The sequence below is a fragment of the Rhinolophus ferrumequinum genome, chromosome 8 (genome assembly GCF_004115265.2).
Source record: "Rhinolophus ferrumequinum isolate MPI-CBG mRhiFer1 chromosome 8, mRhiFer1_v1.p, whole genome shotgun sequence".
NCBI classification, from domain to species: Eukaryota; Metazoa; Chordata; class Mammalia; order Chiroptera; family Rhinolophidae; genus Rhinolophus; species Rhinolophus ferrumequinum.
In genome coordinates, this window is record NC_046291.1 from 90,534,753 (window position 1) to 90,552,740 (window position 17,988).

The following is a 17,988-nucleotide window of genomic DNA, read 5'->3' on the forward strand; positions in this document are numbered from 1 at the left end:
GGATGGAACACATCTTGCCCTCAGCTCGCATGGAATGACGACGACAGTGGGCCTCCATCCTGGCTGGACAGTATAACCATGTTTTAGGTATAAAAACATACCTAGCTGAGCCCTACACCCGGGGATCCTGATTTAATTGGTCTTGGGTGGGGCCCAGGCATGATCCTGTGCTAAAGCCTTCCAGGTAATTCTAACGCAATGGCAAGGTTCACAGCCCTTGTATCATGATTCTCAAACTTCATTCTGCATCAGAATCATCCAGAAGGCTTGTTGAAGCACAGATAGCTGGACCCCACCCCTACAGTCCCAGTGGAGCCTGGGAAGTTGCATTGCTAACAAGTTCCCAGGGGAGGCTGACGCTGCTGGCCTGGAACCACACTTTGTGAGCCACTGTCCTGGCCTTTGGAAGCAGCCACACCAGAGTGGACACTGCATCTTTAGTAGGAAAACTGTGGAAGACACTGCTTGCCAGCTCACTGGGTTCCCTTTACGAGGCCCCTCCCGGAAGAAGAATCTGGTCTCAATGCAATGAGAACCTGAATCTATGATGAACACCTACGACATATCCTTCCTTAGAGACACTGACTCTTGAGGCTGATTCCTCTTTGATTTGGCTGCTAGAAAGCTCAGACCCATACTTGTGGCTCCCTTCTGGTAACTGAAAGACTTTGAAATGAATCAAAAAGATGACTGGCGTCCTCAGTGCAAAACGAGGCGCTAAGACCAGCCTTCTGGGTAATTGGATTCTAGGGTCGCCTGACTTTTGTCTTTGGGGACGTTCATTGTCTTTGAGCTGTAAGCTGTAGGTAACTGTTAGCAGGGCAAATGATTCCTGTTCACAAGCATGATTACACTCCCTTTAAAAAATTATCATTTAACATAACCAGCCACCAATTCTCCCAAAGTTGATCCCAGGTGAAGAAACCCAGGGAAACCCAGGCTTCTGGAGACCCATGCCATGTGGGAGGACATCACTGTGGACAGGTTTGGAGAGGGGCAGAAGTAGAGCTGAGATGACACTCAGGAGGTGAGCAGTCACCCCTCATCCAGTTTGGGGAACAGAGCACAGACCCCCCCCACCACCATCACCACCACAGAGCCCATGACCTTCCGAAAACACCAAGACTCTAGAGTCCCACAGACCTGGGTTCCTGTGGGGAGCCGCAAAGGCCTGAGCTCTTTGGAGCCTTGGAGACTGGTTCGGCCAGGCTCTGTTTATAATTAATCTGTTTCTGCTCCTGAGGCATTGTTTCTGCCTGGACCTGGGGGCTATGTGCTAGCCGCCTAGGCATGCAGGGAGGATGGTCAGTCTCTCAGTCGCTGACCACTGATGGTTATCAGAATAATGGATAGCTTCTGCCTTAAGATAGTGGGTTTCGGGCTTGCTTGAAACTTGTACTTTGTATTTGGGGTAAAGATTAACTGTTTGTGATGTCACGCATTCCTGTAAGCATTGAACTATAGATGCTGCACGTATGCATAGGGTATATAAGTGGAAGTTTTCAATAAAGAGGTGCTTCAGTATCACTGGAGACCGGCCGCATCATCATCATTGTGAGTGTCTTTTCATTCCCACTCCCCCTTTCAGGATCCGCGTTGATTCGTGGCTGCTGGTCGGCCGCAATTGGCGCCCAACGTGGGGCCTGAACACGGGGGATTCAGTGAGGAACACCGTACGGATTGGTACCGGCTCGGTTCACGAGCTAAACGGAGCTACGGTGAGTAGGACACTGTCCCCTCGGTCGAATGAGTGTGTGAGTGAGTGATAGCTCCACGACCTCGTGTTACGGAGCTTGTTTGGGCTATTTATTTGTGTGAAAGAAGGGCCGAGTCAGGGAAAAGAGAAATAGGTCACGCTATCAGCAAGGACCTGTGTGTTAGAAAACTTAAGAAAATGGGTCACGCCAGCAGCAAGGACCTGTATGTTAGAGGCCTCAAAAAAGTTCTTGCCGCCCGTGGCAGCAGGGTGAGCAAAGAGCAATTAGATAAATTTTTAGAATTTGTAAAGGAAGTTTGCCCTAAGTTTCCAAATAAAGGTACCGTCAGCTTGGAAACTGGGAAAAAGGTTGGAGAACAATTACAGGACTATTATATTGCCCAAGGACCTCAGCGGGTCCCTATAAAAACATTCGGGTTATGGACTTTGATAAGAGACTGTTTAAATCTTAAAAGTGAGAGTTCTAGACTAAAAAAAGTAAAACAGGCTAAAAATGAAAAAATTCTTCCATCTGCCGCCTCTCCGGAGGAGAAGGAGGAGGGGGAGAAAGTCAGGTATGCAGAGGGACTTGCTAAGCATAATAAAGAGCTGGGAGAAAGGGAGGGGGTTGACTGTGCCGAGGAAGCTCCTATGCATAATAAAGAACCTGCTAGCCAGGGACCTCCAGATGATCAATGGAAAAATTTAGGCCCTCAAGATCAGAAAGATTTAGAAGAAGCTGCAGCTAAATATGACAGAAAAAAATATTCCGTAATGGCTGCAGCTCAAGAAAGCAGGCGGTTTGTAGATCCTATCTTTACGCTTACAGAGCAAATAAAGATGCTTCAAGGACAATTAGTAGAACTCAAGATTACTAGGGAGGGGGAAAATTGTCCCAGGCCTCCCCAGATTCCTTATAGAGATCCAGGAAATCCAGGGGGTGGTGAATCCCCTGTAATTAACCCCACTGTACCACCTCCAGAGGGACCTCGTATGTGGGACCCTCCGCTGCCACCACCGCAGCCGCCGGTCTGGGATATGCTAACAAAACCCCCGCCAGGATACGTTAAGCCAGGGTCAGATTCCCTTGTACGTTCTCCGCTTCAGCTAGCTTGTGAGGAAGCTCACAAGCAAGGAGAATCTACAGAACGTTTTGGCGTTTATCCTCTCTTTGAGAGAACGGATCAGGCAGGAAATCAAGTTAGGGAATGGAGACCTTTTCAGTGGAAACAAGTAAAGGAATTAAAAGAGGCCTGTGCTCAGTATGGCCCTATAGCTCCTTTTACCATGGCAATTTTAGATGCTTTGTCCAGTGAGGCTACTCCTCCAGAGGACTGGAAGAAAATTGCTTATGCTTGCCTGTCCGGAGGTGACTTTCTTATATGGAAATCAGAATTCTATGAGAATTGTAAGATTAGAGCCAATGAAAATGAGATGAGAAATATTCCAATCACTTTTGAAATGCTTGCAGGAGAGGGACCCGAATATGAGGATGCTAGAAATCAATGGAATTTTGCACCTCGTGTTTATGATCAAATTGCCTCAGCAGCCAAAAATGCTTGGCGAATGTTGCCTGATAAGAATAGCAAAGAAGAACAGGTTACTCAGATAAGACAGGGAGCTGATGAATCTTTTCAAGATTTTGTGTCTCGCCTTACTGTTGCTGCGGGACGGACCTTTGGAGCGTCTGTAGCCACGCAGGCTTTCATAAAACAGCTTGCCTGTGAGAATGCAAATTCTGCCTGTCAAGCGATTATCAGACCCATTAAGAAAAAAGGCACTATTTCTGATTTTATCCGTTCATGTGCCGATGTCGGCCCCTCCTTCTCTCAGGGGGTGGCCTTGGCTGCTGCCTTGCAAGGAAAGAGTATTCATGAAGTACTGCTTCAACAGGCAAAGCTCCATACAAATGGTCGTGCTGGAGCTTGTTTTAATTGTGGAAAAATGGGACATCGAGCTACTCAATGTCCACGTAAAACAGAAGCCGAAAATCCTTCGGTTCCGACCGCGGCTTCTGCAAAAAAGCTTCCTGGCATATGTCCTAAGTGTAGGCGAGGAAAGCATTGGTCTAATGAATGCAAGTCCAGAACAGATAAAGATGGAAAGCCGATCCAGGGAAACTGGGTGAGGGGCCAGCCCCAGGCCCCGACTCAACAATGTTATGGGGCACTGCAAACTCAAACCATGGTGACAGGGCAGACGGGAAATCCGTCCCTGAAAGAAAATACATCACAGACTTATTCAGGGCCACCTCAGGCAGCGCAGGATTGGACTTGTGTTCCACCTCCGACATCATATTAACTCCTGAGATGGGCATGCAGGCCCTTCCCACAGGGATATTTGGCCCCTTGCCTTATAAAACTGTAGGGTTACTGTTAGGACGAAGTAGCTCTACTATGAAAGGTATCCATGTTTCCCCAGGAGTTATTGATGAGGATTTTACAGGAGAAATTAAAATCATGGTCCATTCTCCTTTAAATATTTCTGCCATACCTGCTGGAACCCGAATTGCTCAGTTAATTATTTTGCCTCGCATTAAGGTGGGGAAGAATAGACAAGATCAGAAACGAGGAGATCGAGGATTTGGCTCCTCGGATGCTTATTGGATTCAGGAAATAAAGAGAGATCGGCCAGTGCTGCTACTTAAAATAAATGGAAAAAGTTTTCAAGGAATTTTAGATACTGGAGCTGATGTGTCCTGCATATCTGCTGAACATTGGCCCTCTAAGTGGCCGGCACTCTATACTAACACAAGCTTACAAGGTATAGGCCAATCTCAATCTCCTCTTCAAAGCAGTGATCTTCTGTCCTGGCAAGATCAGGAAGGTCATCAGGGAACTTTCCAACCGTATATTATCCCTGGCCTCCCAGTCAATCTCTGGGGACGAGATATTATGAGTGATATGGGAGTTTATCTCTTTAGCCCAAACACCCAAGTAACTCAACAAATGTTTGATCAAGGGCTCCTCCCAGGACAGGGCTTAGGAATTGAAGGACAGGGACGACAAAAACCCATATCACCTAATCCTAATTTACAAAAAACAGGTTTAGGATATTTTCCCCGGGGGTCATAGATTTACCTGTACTCCACCAAAGGACAGCAGAGGCTATAATTTGAAAATCTGATACGCCTGTGTGGATAGATCAATGGCCCCTAACTCAAGAAAAAATATTAGCCGCTCAAGCGCTTGTACAGGAGCAGCTTAAAAAAGGCCATGTGATTCAATCTAATTCACCCTGAAATTCGCCTATTTTTGTAATCAAGAAGAAATCAGGAAAATAGAGATTGTTACAGTACTTGAAAAAAGTAAATAAAACTATGGAAGTTATGGGTGCCCTCCAGCCAGGGTTACCACACCCTTCTGCCACTCCTAAAAAACTTAAAACAGATAATGGCTCCGGCTACACCAGTAAAAAATTTGCTTTATTTTGTCAACAATTTTTAATTAATCATGTTACTGGCATTCCTTACAATCCCCAGGGGCAAGGGATTGTTGAACGTACTCATGGCACATTAAAAGTCATTTTACAAAAAATAAAAAAGGGGGAGTTATATCCCCTAACGCCCCATAATTACTTGTCTTTTTATTCAAAATTTTTTGACTTTGGATGCCTATGTTAAGAGTGCAGCTGAACGTTTCTGGCATCCTTCTGCCGTCCCTGAGGCTTTGGTCAGAAAGAAGGATCCACTTACTGGATCATGGCAAGGCCCAGACCGAGTCCTCATATGGGGCCGAGGGCATGTTTGTGTTTTTCCACAGGATGCAGATAGTCCTCGGTGGCTGCCAGAACGATTGGTGCGACAGGTGGACCCTCTACCTGCTGATGACATTGATGACCCTCAGCAATACAGAAGAAGACCAGACGTATTGGGCCTATGTTCCTGATCCACCAATCCTCCACCCTGCTGTATGGGATGGTCCTGAGATTCCAGATTATGTCAGTGACACTCACGCCCTAGGATTGCCTTCTGATGGACACATGAAACAACATTTGGAAAGTTTTGTAAATCAGGCACTCCCTGCAGTCAGGTGACTGATTTACAAGACGGGACTAGAGACTGGTCTAAGAAATCTGTTAATGTATCTGCTTGTGTTCCTTCCCCTTATACACTTTTGATTGGAAATATTAATGTACATTTTGTAGGAGTTCAGTATATGGGAGATGTGATTCAAAGTATAAAAGTTAAATCTTATTTAGAATGTCATTCAGAATATCATTGGATATGTGTTACTTCTAAAAGGTATAATAATAGTCAGTATGATTGGAATCGGATTCGTTTACACCTTCAGGGAATTTGGCATAATGCTGATGTGTCCCTTGATATGCTTCAGCTTCATGATGAGATTAAAAATATGAGAGAAGCTGAGCCCTTAAAATTTGATGCTGCTCAGGCTGCCTCTGACTTTGTTAACGCTTTGAAGAGCGTCTTGCCTTCTCTGCCAGTTATGCCTGATTTAGTACACATTGTTTTGGTGTTTCTTGCCTTGGGCATATGTGTCTGTATAATTTTGTGCTTACTCCCTCTGATCATTCGAGCTTTTATTAATAGAATGATGGATATACATGCCGATGTGTATCAATTAAAGCTCAAATCAAGGCCGTGGGCCCATCTCCCCCCCGCCTGAGTGGGACGGAACAACCAAAGACGGGCAAGTCCTAAGAAACCTTTCAACACCTAAGACAGGGCTTGTATTTTTCTATACAAGTACCAGAGACGGGCAAGTTGTTAAGGATATTCTAGGACGCCTAAGCCAGGTGCCGTCACCCTGCCTCTTATGGCTCATGCCTTCTAATAAATAAAAAAGGGGGAGATGTGGGGAGCCGCAAAGGCCTGAGCTCTTTGGAGCCTTGGAGACTGGTTCGGCCAGGCTCTGTTTATAATTAATCTGTTTCTGCTCCTGAGGCATTGTTTCTGCCTGGACCTGGGGGCTATGTGCTAGCCGCCTAGGCATGCAGGGAGGATGGTCAGTCTCTCAGTCGCTGACCACTGATGGTTATCAGAATAATGGATAGCTTCTGCCTTAAGATAGTGGGTTTCGGGCTTGCTTGAAACTTGTACTTTGTATTTGGGGTAAAGATTAACTGTTTGTGATGTCACGCATTCCTGTAAGCATTGAACTATAGATGCTGCACGTATGCATAGGGTATATAAGTGGAAGTTTTCAATAAAGAGGTGCTTCAGTATCACTGGAGACCGGCCGCATCATCATCATTGTGAGTGTCTTTTCATTCCCACTCCCCCTTTCAGGATCCGCGTTGATTCGTGGCTGCTGGTCGGCCGCAGGTTCCCATCCGCCTCATCACCCCGCAGCTGCCCTAGCCCATTTCTTCTTCTCTTCCGGGGGAAACAAATGCTTTCCTCCTAAAATTGTCAAGAGGAAGAGACCAAGCCCCACACAGTGGCTGCAAGTGAAAGGCAGCTCCCACCTGACCATCCTCTCCAGGCCCTTTCCTGTTCCATCCTGGCATCAGGAGGCTGGGCCAGGCTGGGTCCTCTGAAATGCAGGGCAATTTTTAGCACCAGGGACTAGGCAGTGGGTGTGGTCGGAAGGGGTTGTTGGATTACCCAGAGGGCAAATTCCCAGTTTTGGAAAGAGCAAGAGTCTGTTCTGGCGTGAATACAACCAGGCTCAAAGCCTTACTATCCTTCTGACACCTGTGTCTCCTCTAAGTGAAGTTCCCTGGGGACCTGTCCCCCTTTAGAGGTTCTGATCCCCCAGCATACATCAGAATCACATGGGAGCAAGCTAACCATGCAGATCTCTGGGCCCCAACCCAAGAGATCTAATCCAGTCCATCCAAGACTCAGGAATCTGCGTTTTAAGAACTCCCTGGAGTCTGTGGTCATTAGGCGTTGCTTTGAGAATCTCCATGCTGTACCTTCCTCCTCCCTGCAGCGAGGGCTCCCACTTGGGGCTCAGACCCACCCTTGGCTCCCAGAAGCAAATCTGAGATAGGAGACAGGCAGTAGCTCCGGGTGGCAAGGCGGTCACTGTAGGCGGGCAGCTCCACCCGCTGCCTGGGTGGAGATGGCTTCCCGCACTGGGCACAGAGCCCGTGAGAACAGGACCCTGCGTGATTCCCCGTGATTCCCCACTGCCAGGGGACTGCGCTTGCAACAGGCTGGGCCTAGTGTAGGCACTAAACAAATGACAGAGTCTTTGGCTCCCGTGCCATTCCCTGTCACATGTCCCTTGTACACGGGCTTTTGCCTTGATGCACACTTGACTTCTAAATGCCATGTTAAGGTTCTGGCCAGCCAGTCCCCTGCTTGCCAGCTCTGGCGGTGTCTACCAGCGTCACTCGTGCTTTACACACAGCTCATTTAATCCACAGCAGTGCAGCCAGTGGGTTCCCGGAGTCACACAGCCAGGAGACAGAGGCCAGGAAGTGACTGACTATATAGCCACGCTGCTTTGTGCCACCTCACAGGCTCCGCCCACCTGCCCTGTCTTCAGATGACACCAACCCCAGCTTCCTAGAGCCCTCCTTACTGGAGCCAGGCTAGGGGTGCAAGGGAGAGGCAGGAGGTGGAGGGGAAGCCGGGTGTGGGCCTGGGACAGCAGGGAGGGGGCAGGGAGGGGACTGAGGGCTGGGAAGGTGAAGGCAGGTGTGACCAGTTCTCCCCTGGCAGTAGGATCAGCCTCCAGGTGGAACAGGGGGAGAGAGGAAGTGGGTGGGCCCCAGGAGAAGGTCAGGCCTGAGATCAGGGTGGAAGACTGGGGGCTTTGGAGATGAAGCAGCCCCAGGCATTACAGGACAGGCTACCACGCTGGGCAAGGGAGGGGCTCAGGAATGGAGGAGACAGACATTGGACACAGAGGGCGGGGTTTGGATGTGGCTCCTACAAGGTCTGTCAAAGCACCTATGGGACAAAAGGACCAGGTGTCTGTGTCCTTTGAGGAATGTGGGATGAGAAGCCCCTTGGATATTTCTGAACCTTCATCCACGTCTCACAGTGAGCCCTGAAAGAGCGGGGGTGGGGGGAGGGCTCAAGCTTATCTCTATCTTGAACTCCCCCAGAGTGCCCAGGCAGGGCTCCACCACTGCCGGGGGCCTGGTCCTCCAGATTCCAGCTGTGGACACTGCTCACTAGGCCTGAGCAGGGTGTCCTAGAGCTCACAGCCCCTGGGTGACTGGTCTCTCTGGCTGCCCTTGGGATGGTGACATGGTCCTGGGAGGGCCTTTCACAGATGACCCACTGTGTCTCCACTCAGAGCTGGTCTAGCATCTGGAGCCTGGAGGATGAGGCAGGCCCTGTGTTCTCTCTCCTGCAGAGATCTCTGTGGCAGCCTCTCTCCCAGCTCAGCCGCGTCTCTTGTTTTGGAGCAGTGGGGGTCCTTACCAACTGTGGAGAAATGGATTCAGGGCTGGGACTGGCCCATAGCTCCAGTCCATGGGGCTGGACAACCCGTGTCCAGCTGGCCAGACAGATGAGGAGGGTGCCAGGGCATGTGGCAGGCTTCCTGACCTGAGTCATGTCAGGCTGGGCCCACAGGGACACTGGCCTGGTGCTGGCAGAAGGTAGGGTAGGAGTGGCTGGTGGTGAGAGGTGAGGGAGAGAGGAGAGCAGACTCCCGTCATGATAAGTGGGGTTCCCCTGCCGACTGGTTCACTGCCACACCCTTCATCACAGCCCTGGAGAGAGTAAAAACTGGGGAAGGGGCCATCCCGTCATGTTCTGGACACGCATCAGACATGTGAGCCTGTCGGGGTCAGGCAGCGTCCGACCCCACAGCAGGGATGAGGAACCCAGGCTCCAAGGGGTGAAGTGACACGTGCAGGGTGACAGAGCCGATACTGGTGGAGCTGGGATTCCATTTGCCAGGCTGACCCTTGGTGGCGGCAGACTTGGACGCTAGCTCCACACAGCATTGCTGCACGACATGGCCACACCCTCTGCCAGTCTCGGCTTCACCAGCTAGGCATGGAGGGCCTAGGGACAGACGCAGGGTGCCCAGCGTTCAAGGAGCATATCCGGGCGGCGTGTACTGTTAGCTGATGCCTGGTGGAACACTTTTAATTTTAATAGTGACCCAATTTTAAAGAGAATTTTATAGGCATTAGAAAGTTATACAACTAGCATATCACATTTGTGATGTTATAATGACTATTGTTTAGGATGATGCTAAGTTTAAAAAAAAAAAAGTCAATTGGAGGAAAGAGATACTTTATGCGCTGTTGGTGGGAATGTAAGCTGGTGCAGCCACTATGGAAATCAGTTTGGAGGTTCCTCAAGAAATTAAAAGTATGATTTCATATGATCCAACAAGTCTACTTCTGGGTACTTACCCAAAGAAAATAAAATCAGTATCTTAAAGAGATAGCTGCACCCCCGTGTTCACTGTAGCATTATTTACAATAGCCAAGATATGGGAACAACCTAAATGTCCCCTGAAGGATGAACGGACAAAGAAAATGAGAATAAGATATTATTCAGCCTTCGAAAAGAAGGCAATCCCGCCATTTGTGCCGACATGAACGAACCTGGAAGACATTATGCTAAATGATCAGCCAGGCACAGAAAGACAAATACCGCACGATCTCACTCACCTGTGGAACCCAAAACAAACGCATAGAAGCAGAGAACAGAATGGTGGTTACCAGGGGCTGGGGAGGGGGACGTGGAGATATGGGGGACAAAGAGGACAAAGTTGCAGTTATGTACAATGAATAAGTCTAAGAGCTAATGTACAGCATGATGAAAAAAAGTCAATTGTTTTAAAGGAAAAATTATTAAGGAAATCCCAGTACAGGTGGTGCGTGGCCACAGCTGGGCTGCAGGGCCTACGGCCGGGGAGCAGGGTGGTCCGTGCAGCCTCCTGGTTGCTGTCAGGGACCTCTTTTGCTCCAGGGTGTGAGGGGAGGACCTCAGACCTCACTCCCCATTAGGTCCCTGCTCTGAGTTGGGGGAGAGAGACAGGACATCCTGGCCTGGCCTGGCCTCTCCCCAGGAGCTCTGGAAGGGAAGGGACAAAGCTCAGGACTCAGGTCCCTGTGGGATCCTGATAAGTTTTAGGTCCTGAGCTGCAAAGATCGCAGCCTGATTGGGGGTGAGGGCCATCCAAGGAGATAAGGAATGGGGGCACTTTGTAAACAGTGCCACTGCTACTGAGCCTCTGGACAGGCAGGGCTGAAAAAGCATAAATTAGCTGCTGCGTGGGCGAGCAGGGCCCAGGACAGGTGAGGGGCCTGCCTCCCGCCCTTCCACCATCTCTGACGGTCACCTGATGCCACTGACTGCCTGGCTGGAGGGGATGGGATGGAAGGCTGGGGAAGTTTAAGTGGAGAAACAAGAAAAGACAACACTGGACCACAAACGTCATCTGGGGAGAGCAGGGGGCCTACCGAGTGCCCTGGCCTGAGTGGACAGCATGGGAAACTGGCTTAAGGCAGGTCATGTGCTGAATGTAGGGTAAGCTTTGGACCCATATCTACCTTTAGCCTGCCACTTACCTCTATGAGCCTTAGTTTCCTCATCTATAAAATGGGCATAGTGTTACCCACAGGATTTTAGTGAGAGTTAAAGGATTTGTATGTGCAGTGAAGTATTTTCTGATCTATTAATCTTTGTTTGTTTTTTTCCTCCTGGTGTTTTTTGCCCTTTCTCTGTCCTTCTTCCTCAGATTACTGGCTCACAGTCTCCAAGGAGGAAAGGAAAACCTATCATCTTCCTGGCTGGCTATTCCAAAGGCCTCTGGCGGGATGAAGAGAAATTCTGGTGTAATCAAAATGCTTGGGAGAGAACAGAAAAGGAGCAAGATTTCCTTCAGACTGGGGAGACAGGGAGGGGAAGTGATGAGCAGGATACAGAGGGTTCCAGAAAGAGGCACTAGTGCCCTGCTGCCTGCCAGCCCGGATGGTGGGATAGCCAGAGGAGAGACCGCTATGCGGTCACGTCTACATGGGCAGGACACAGACAGCCTGGCAGAGCCCATGCCTCCAGCGAAGCACCGAAGGGGCCCAGTGGCCTGAAACAAGGTCTGTCAGCTACCACTCTCTGGGGCAAAGGTCAAGACCAGTTGAGCTCCCTCAGACATGATGGTACCATGTGAATTTCTGAAACCCTGGGCAAGTTGTGGGGAAGGTCCAGAAAATACCAAGGCTTAGGTTTCTGCCATCCCAGGAGAATGCAGTCAGAATTTAAATGATAGAAAAATGGAGAAAGTTCTATCTGTGCCTACTGGAGTTTGTGGACAAAGATTGGGTTCTTTCATACCCTGGGCAAGGCCTAAAGCAAACACTCAGTAACATTAGTTCCCTCTGTCGGCCACTACCCTGGGATAGAGAGGTGGCCCCAGAGGCAGATCTAGCAGTGGGGAGGGGGCTGGAGTAAGGGAAAGGCGATCTGGGAGGGCAGGATGGTGCCTTGGCAATCTCTAAATCCTCCACGCAGCCCGGTGCCCGGCCAAAGGCCTGCCAGCCCTCTGCTCACTGCAGGTCTGCCCTGCGTTCACCCAGAGAGAAGCATCCATCCTGCAGTCCTTGATTTATTTATAAATGAGCTCAGATGGCCTGCCGATAACCTGGGACTATTTCGGGAGCAATGTGTCAGGCTGCAGGCACGTGGGGCCAACATCAAGCCAAGCCCCCCAGGGCCGTGCTGGGTTGGGCAGTGGTCTTCCACCCCCTCACACCCCTTCCACGCCCCCGGTGCTCACCACGCCTGCTAATGGAAATCACCAGGGAATCCAAGCTCCTCCTGCCTCGAACCCCTGTCTTCCTCCAGCTTCTGCTTTTATCGATGTTAACGCTTTCCTCCGGCCTGGAGCTGCCATTGCCCTCTCCCTGGAGCCTCCATGACCTTGCTCACGTCCATTCACGCTTTCTGCTCCCCAAGACCCCAAGGCAGTTCAGGAGAAGTTCCTGCATGGAACCTGATCCTTAGCCTCATGTCACCTCTTGCCTTTCTCAGCCCCAGGGCCTAGGCCATCCATGGGGCAACCTGGTGAGGTTTCCTTGGCTTTGCTAATGGCCTGACCTATAGTGTTTAGGTCAGGAAAGATGTTGCCCTCCTTGTGATGGCTGGACCACACACAGAAGTGGTCGGGGTGGGGTTGGAGGAACTGAAGTTCCAGGGAGGCAAAGGCACGTAAAAGCACAGTACAGGAGGAACAGCTAGAGCACCTGGTATGTTACTCTTTAAACCAAGAAGCACAAGCCATTTCATGGGATGAACTGCCTTGGAAGTAGTGAGATCCCCACCACTGAAAGTATTCAAGCAGAGAGCATTATGGAATTAGGAGGCAGAGAAATGCCTGAGACGTTGAATGGAAGCTGCACTGGATGAGATAAAGGACCCTCAAACCTGAGACTGAGGCTGCTTCCTCGGAAGCACATTACCCTCCGGGAGGCCAGCTTGTGGTGAGCTTCTGAGCACTGTATGCTGAGCCCTTCCACTTCTAGGAACTGTACACACTGTACCCCGCCCTGCAGAATCCCCCCACCCATTCCAAGAACTCTTCCTCACCTGGCCTGAAGCTCTTAGTTTCCTGCCAACTCTCACACTAATTAAAGATCAGTTGGCTTCAACAGTCTCCTCTCTTTTATTTCTAATGCAAATCCGTTCTTGGGAGGGTGAAGCCATCAGTCATTCATAGCTTAGCCTAGATTGCAAATTAGAAAATTTTCAGGATTTGGAGTTAAAAGATTTGGGCTGAGAGTCCTGTTTCAGCCCTGGATCATCTTAAGCCTCGCAGAGCCTCGATTTCCTCATCTGTGAAATGGGGATAATGGTAACTTACTGCACAGGTTGTTTTTTCTTGTTTGTTTTGTTTTTTTAAACTTTTATTTATTTAAGTGTGTTTTTCCAGGACTTAGCAGCTCCAAACCAAGTAGTTGTGTCAATCTAGTTGTGGAGGGCGCAGCTCACAGTGGCCCACAAGGGGATCGAACCAGCAACCTTGGTGTTAAGAGCACCGTGCTCTAACCAACTGAGCTAACCAGCTAACCCTGCACAGGTTGTTTTAAGAAGTAAAAATAAAAAATGTCTAAAATGTTATACAAACATAAGTTATTTGTTTCTGAAAAATGAGCCAAGATCAGTTGTGCCAAGGAAAGGATGGAGAGAGGTGAGTTGGGGGCAGATGGGGGCGGTGTCCCAGGGCAGGGGGAGGTATCTGTCTCCCAAAGGGCATCAGAAACGAGGAGGGGAGGGGGGACCCAGCAAAGGACCTGGGAATGTTTGTTAGAGAAAACATACATGCCAGCACGTATGAAGTACTGACACATGCTTCACCGTGGATGAACCTCGAAAACATTACACTCAGCGGAAGAAGACAGACAGCAAAGGTCACGTACTGTGTGATTCCTTTTATGTGAACCGTCCATGGAGACAGGAAGTACATCAGTGGTGGCCAGGGGCAGTGGAGAGGGGAGCCTAAGGAGCGACTGCTGCATGGCACGGGATTTTATTTTGGGGTGGTAAAAATGTTTTGGAGCTAGACAGAGGTGCTGCTTGCCCAGCATTGTGAGTACTCACTCTAACACTATTAACTGTTAACCGAACGTCATTGAACTGCTCACACTAACAGTAGATGCGTTTTACCTTAATAAAACAAGTCCACCCCATCCGTGCCCAAAAAAGTCGCCAGCCCATTCCTTCCTGCTCACGTTCTTTGGGAGTGGGCAACCTGCTGGCAGAGAGAAGAAGGAAAAGGGGAGGGCATGTCCCCGTTTTGCAGGCGAGGACACTAAGGCCCAGAGAGGATCAGAGTCTTGCTCAAGGTCACACAGCCCCTACGTGACAGTAGAGCACATGCTCAGGTCTGTCTGACTGCCAAGCCCACACCTTTCCTGCTACCACACCGTCTTTCTGGAACATTCTTCCCTGAGGAGAGCCAAAGCACTTGCATCAGCCAACTCGGAGGGGGTATCAGCTTCTGTAAACAGAGCAATAAATAGCCTGGTAGAGCAGGCCGTGCAGCTAGTAGGGTGACCCTGAAACATTCTCACAAAATGCTGGGAAGGCCTTGGCCACGTAACCCGGAATAGCTGAAGAGTTAATTTTTTATTTGTGATAAGTGTGCCGGGCTCGGTGACAGCTCTGTGAGTGGCATTTCCTGTGATTCGTCTGGAGTTCAAACATTAACCTCCTCCCATGGAGGACCGGGCAGTTTAACCATTAACCTCGTGCCCCCATCGGAGAGTCCCGCCAGCCCCTCCCTGCCTGGGTGTCAGGAGAGATCACTGTTGGGATGGAGATCCCGTGGGCCACGGGCCTCGGTTCCCGGGGACTTCAGGAGTCCTGCTCCTCGGGGAGCTGCTGGCCCGCAGGGCATAGGTTACAGGGCTACGCCCGCATCCAGGTGGCCTCAGCCGCAGCCCTGCCACCCACCTGGTTCTGATGTGGACACCAGAGGCTACACCCATCCCCCGTGGCTGTGCCCCTCGTCATTTCTCCTCTCCAGTCTTTCAGGGAATGTTTCCCCTCCTCCACCACATCTGTTCTAACCTCTGTGATGGATCTTTGGCTCTGCTTATCAACTTCTCGGCAGAGCGGCCTGAAGACTTTCCCAGCAGGTCAGGGCCTTGGACATCCTCTGCTTTGAGGGCTTGGCAACCAGGTTTTCAAAGCAACAGATCCCTTTCCTTAAATGAAAACTGCAGAAGGCCAACACGCAAAACAGATCCAAGCGACCTGAGTCATGTGTGGCAAGGTGGGGCCAGCCTGGCCACCCTTTCACCCACTGCCTTGGCCTTGCCAAATACAGTCTCAAATATTGCAAGTCCAGCACAACTCTTTTGTCACAGGAGGCGAGTGAGGTCCAGAAGAGAGGGGTGCGGTCTGGGCCTGACCCATATCTCCCCAGGGAGTTTGTGGCAGAACCAAGTGGGAGTCCCTCATGAGCTTTTTCAGTCCTGGATGCATACTGACGACCACACGGGAGCTTTGGGGAAAACAAATGACCAGACCTGCCCCCAGTTAGTCCACCTGGGCATGGCCATAGTACAATTCCCCCGAGGACTGTAAACATGGGGTCGGCATCCGTAGGGTGACAGGGCAAGTGGTTCACGGGAAAGAAGCCTCATGGGAGAGGGCCTAGTGCAGAGGGCACAAGCGGACCCCACCCATCCATGGCAGGGGTCAGCCTATCTGCACCAAGGAGCTGGGGCAGAGGCCATCAGAGAAGCTCCCTGCTACGACGACACACCCTGCCTTCGTGCATTCTCTCCAGCATCATGAGGTCATAAGATTATTCTCCCTGTTTTAAAATGGGCATGTTGAGGAAAAGAGTGAAGTCTCTCGTCCAGGATTGCAGAGAGGAAGGAGCAGTGCTGCGATTTCGGCTGGCTCCATTTGTCGCATGGCCTTGCACTCAGCCCTGTGCTCAGTTCACCAAATTCAGCCTGTTGGTGCCATGCAGCTGACCACCTCCTCCTGCAGTTGCAGCAGCGAATCTACCCTTTTGCTGGGGGAGCCCGGCAGGAACATCGGGGCACCCAGAACAGGAGGCCCCAGCCAATGGGGTCACTTGGGTCTGAGTAGAGTAGGCAGAGGCAGAGCCACTCAATGCTCTTTACGAGAGGACCTAGGAGAACAAGCGGCTCGCCTTTCTGCTCCCAGATCAGGCTCTGGAGAGCATCCCTCCATGGGTGACATGGGCTACACTGCTCACCTCAGCCAGTATGTGACAAGTTGGGCAAGCTGGGCGCCATCTACATCTCCTCTGTGGGGGCCTCACTCCCTCAGAGGCTCCGCCCCATCTCCCACTCTCTCCTTGGGGCCAGCTCTCTTTTGTTTTCTCCTCTCACCCGCCTCCCAGTCAAGTACTTGCACTCACTCATTCACTCAGGAAGTCAGTCAACAAACACACCTCAAGTGTCTTACAGGCCCTGTGCCACACACTGGGAAAGATGAGGAGAGTGACACAGTTCCTGCCTCAGGCTGAGGCAGAAAAAGCCCAGCAAACACATCTCTACAATGCAGAGGTGCCAGGAGGGAGAGAAACAGAGGGTCCTGCAGGAGTCAGGGGGCCAGCTAAACCAGCAGAGCTATGGGCATTCAGGAATAATTCGTGGAGTTGTCTGAAAAAGAGAGTGGTTGGTAGAGTGAAGAAGAGAGAATGGTGTTGCAGCAGAGAGATCAGCAAGTGCAAAGGCTCAGAGGCAGGAAAGAAACTAACACAGGCAGGAAACTGTAAGCAATTTGGTTGAGCCAAGTGGAAATGTTTGGGCTGGCTGGAGGTATGGACAAGGGCCAAGTCAGGAGCTGGATCTCGTCCTGGAACCCCTGGAGAGCAAGGGGACATTTTAAACGCGCCAGATGCTAATTTTTGACATAACTGTCCCTGCTTTCTCAGTGTGAACTGAAGTTCACCATCATCTCTCCCAGAGGCTTGGCATTCTAGGCCTTCGCTCTCAGGGCTGCATGAAAGGCTCATGCCCTGTCATTGGGATTTTAGGCATTTACTGTAGGGATATGCAGAGAGAGGGCAGCTGCCAGCTCTGCTGCATCCAAGGCTGGCTTTGTCGGTTTTTCACTCTCTGCTGTTCCAGACAGTTTCTGGGGTGGGAGGAGGGCCCAGGAAATCAGGAGACTCTGCTCAATGGCCCCCCGTGAGCACCATAAGACCACAGTCTGCCTCCTCCCAGGCAGCTCTCATAGGCAGTGAAAGGAAGGAAAGGCTCGAACTGCGGGGATAAAGCCATCCCGTCCCTGTCCCTCAGGCAGCGGACGGGGGCACAGGCGACAGCACACTGCAACACCTGAACTACAAGGCCTCTGCCACCATGACACCGTGATTTCCCTCCTGCCTCTGGCTGCTCTGACGACAAATGCCTGGGATCCCCAGGCCTGCTCCTAGGCACCTCCTGCCCCCCTCCCCCCACCACACGTAGCTGCAGCCTAATTGCCACCTGTACAGAAGCGTCCCCATTCCTGACCTCCTCTAAAGGCTCCACTCAATGCATCTAAAACCCAACTCATGATCTTCTCCCCCCAAATATCTGGTCTCCCTTCACCCCTTCCTGTGGTTGCTCAGGTTGAACACTCGAGGGTCCTCCTGGACACACTGTCTTCTACCTCACCCCTGAGCCAATCCACCACCATGCCCTGTCAGTGTTACCTCTAAATAGCCCTTACCTGTGTCCACTCTTCTCCACCTCCTGCTCCCCCTGAAGCAGACCCTGTCCATATCTCCTTGGTCTTTCCCTTTTCTGCACATGCCAACGTCACTTTCCAATGCTGGCCCCCAAATCTCTTTGTCTGGGGGCTTTCTCTAGCCATAGGAGCCAACTTTGCCCCCCAAGCGCAGCAGGCTGAAGTGCAGCCCCAGGCTCTGACTGAT

General features: G+C 50.7%; 1 protein-coding gene across 1 annotated transcript in view; it reads right to left on the minus strand.

The window, feature by feature from the left end:
* SCTR (secretin receptor) overlaps nt 1-17,988 on the minus strand; it is a 76,662-nt gene that overhangs the window by 37,860 nt on the left and 20,814 nt on the right. The window lies entirely within an intron of this gene.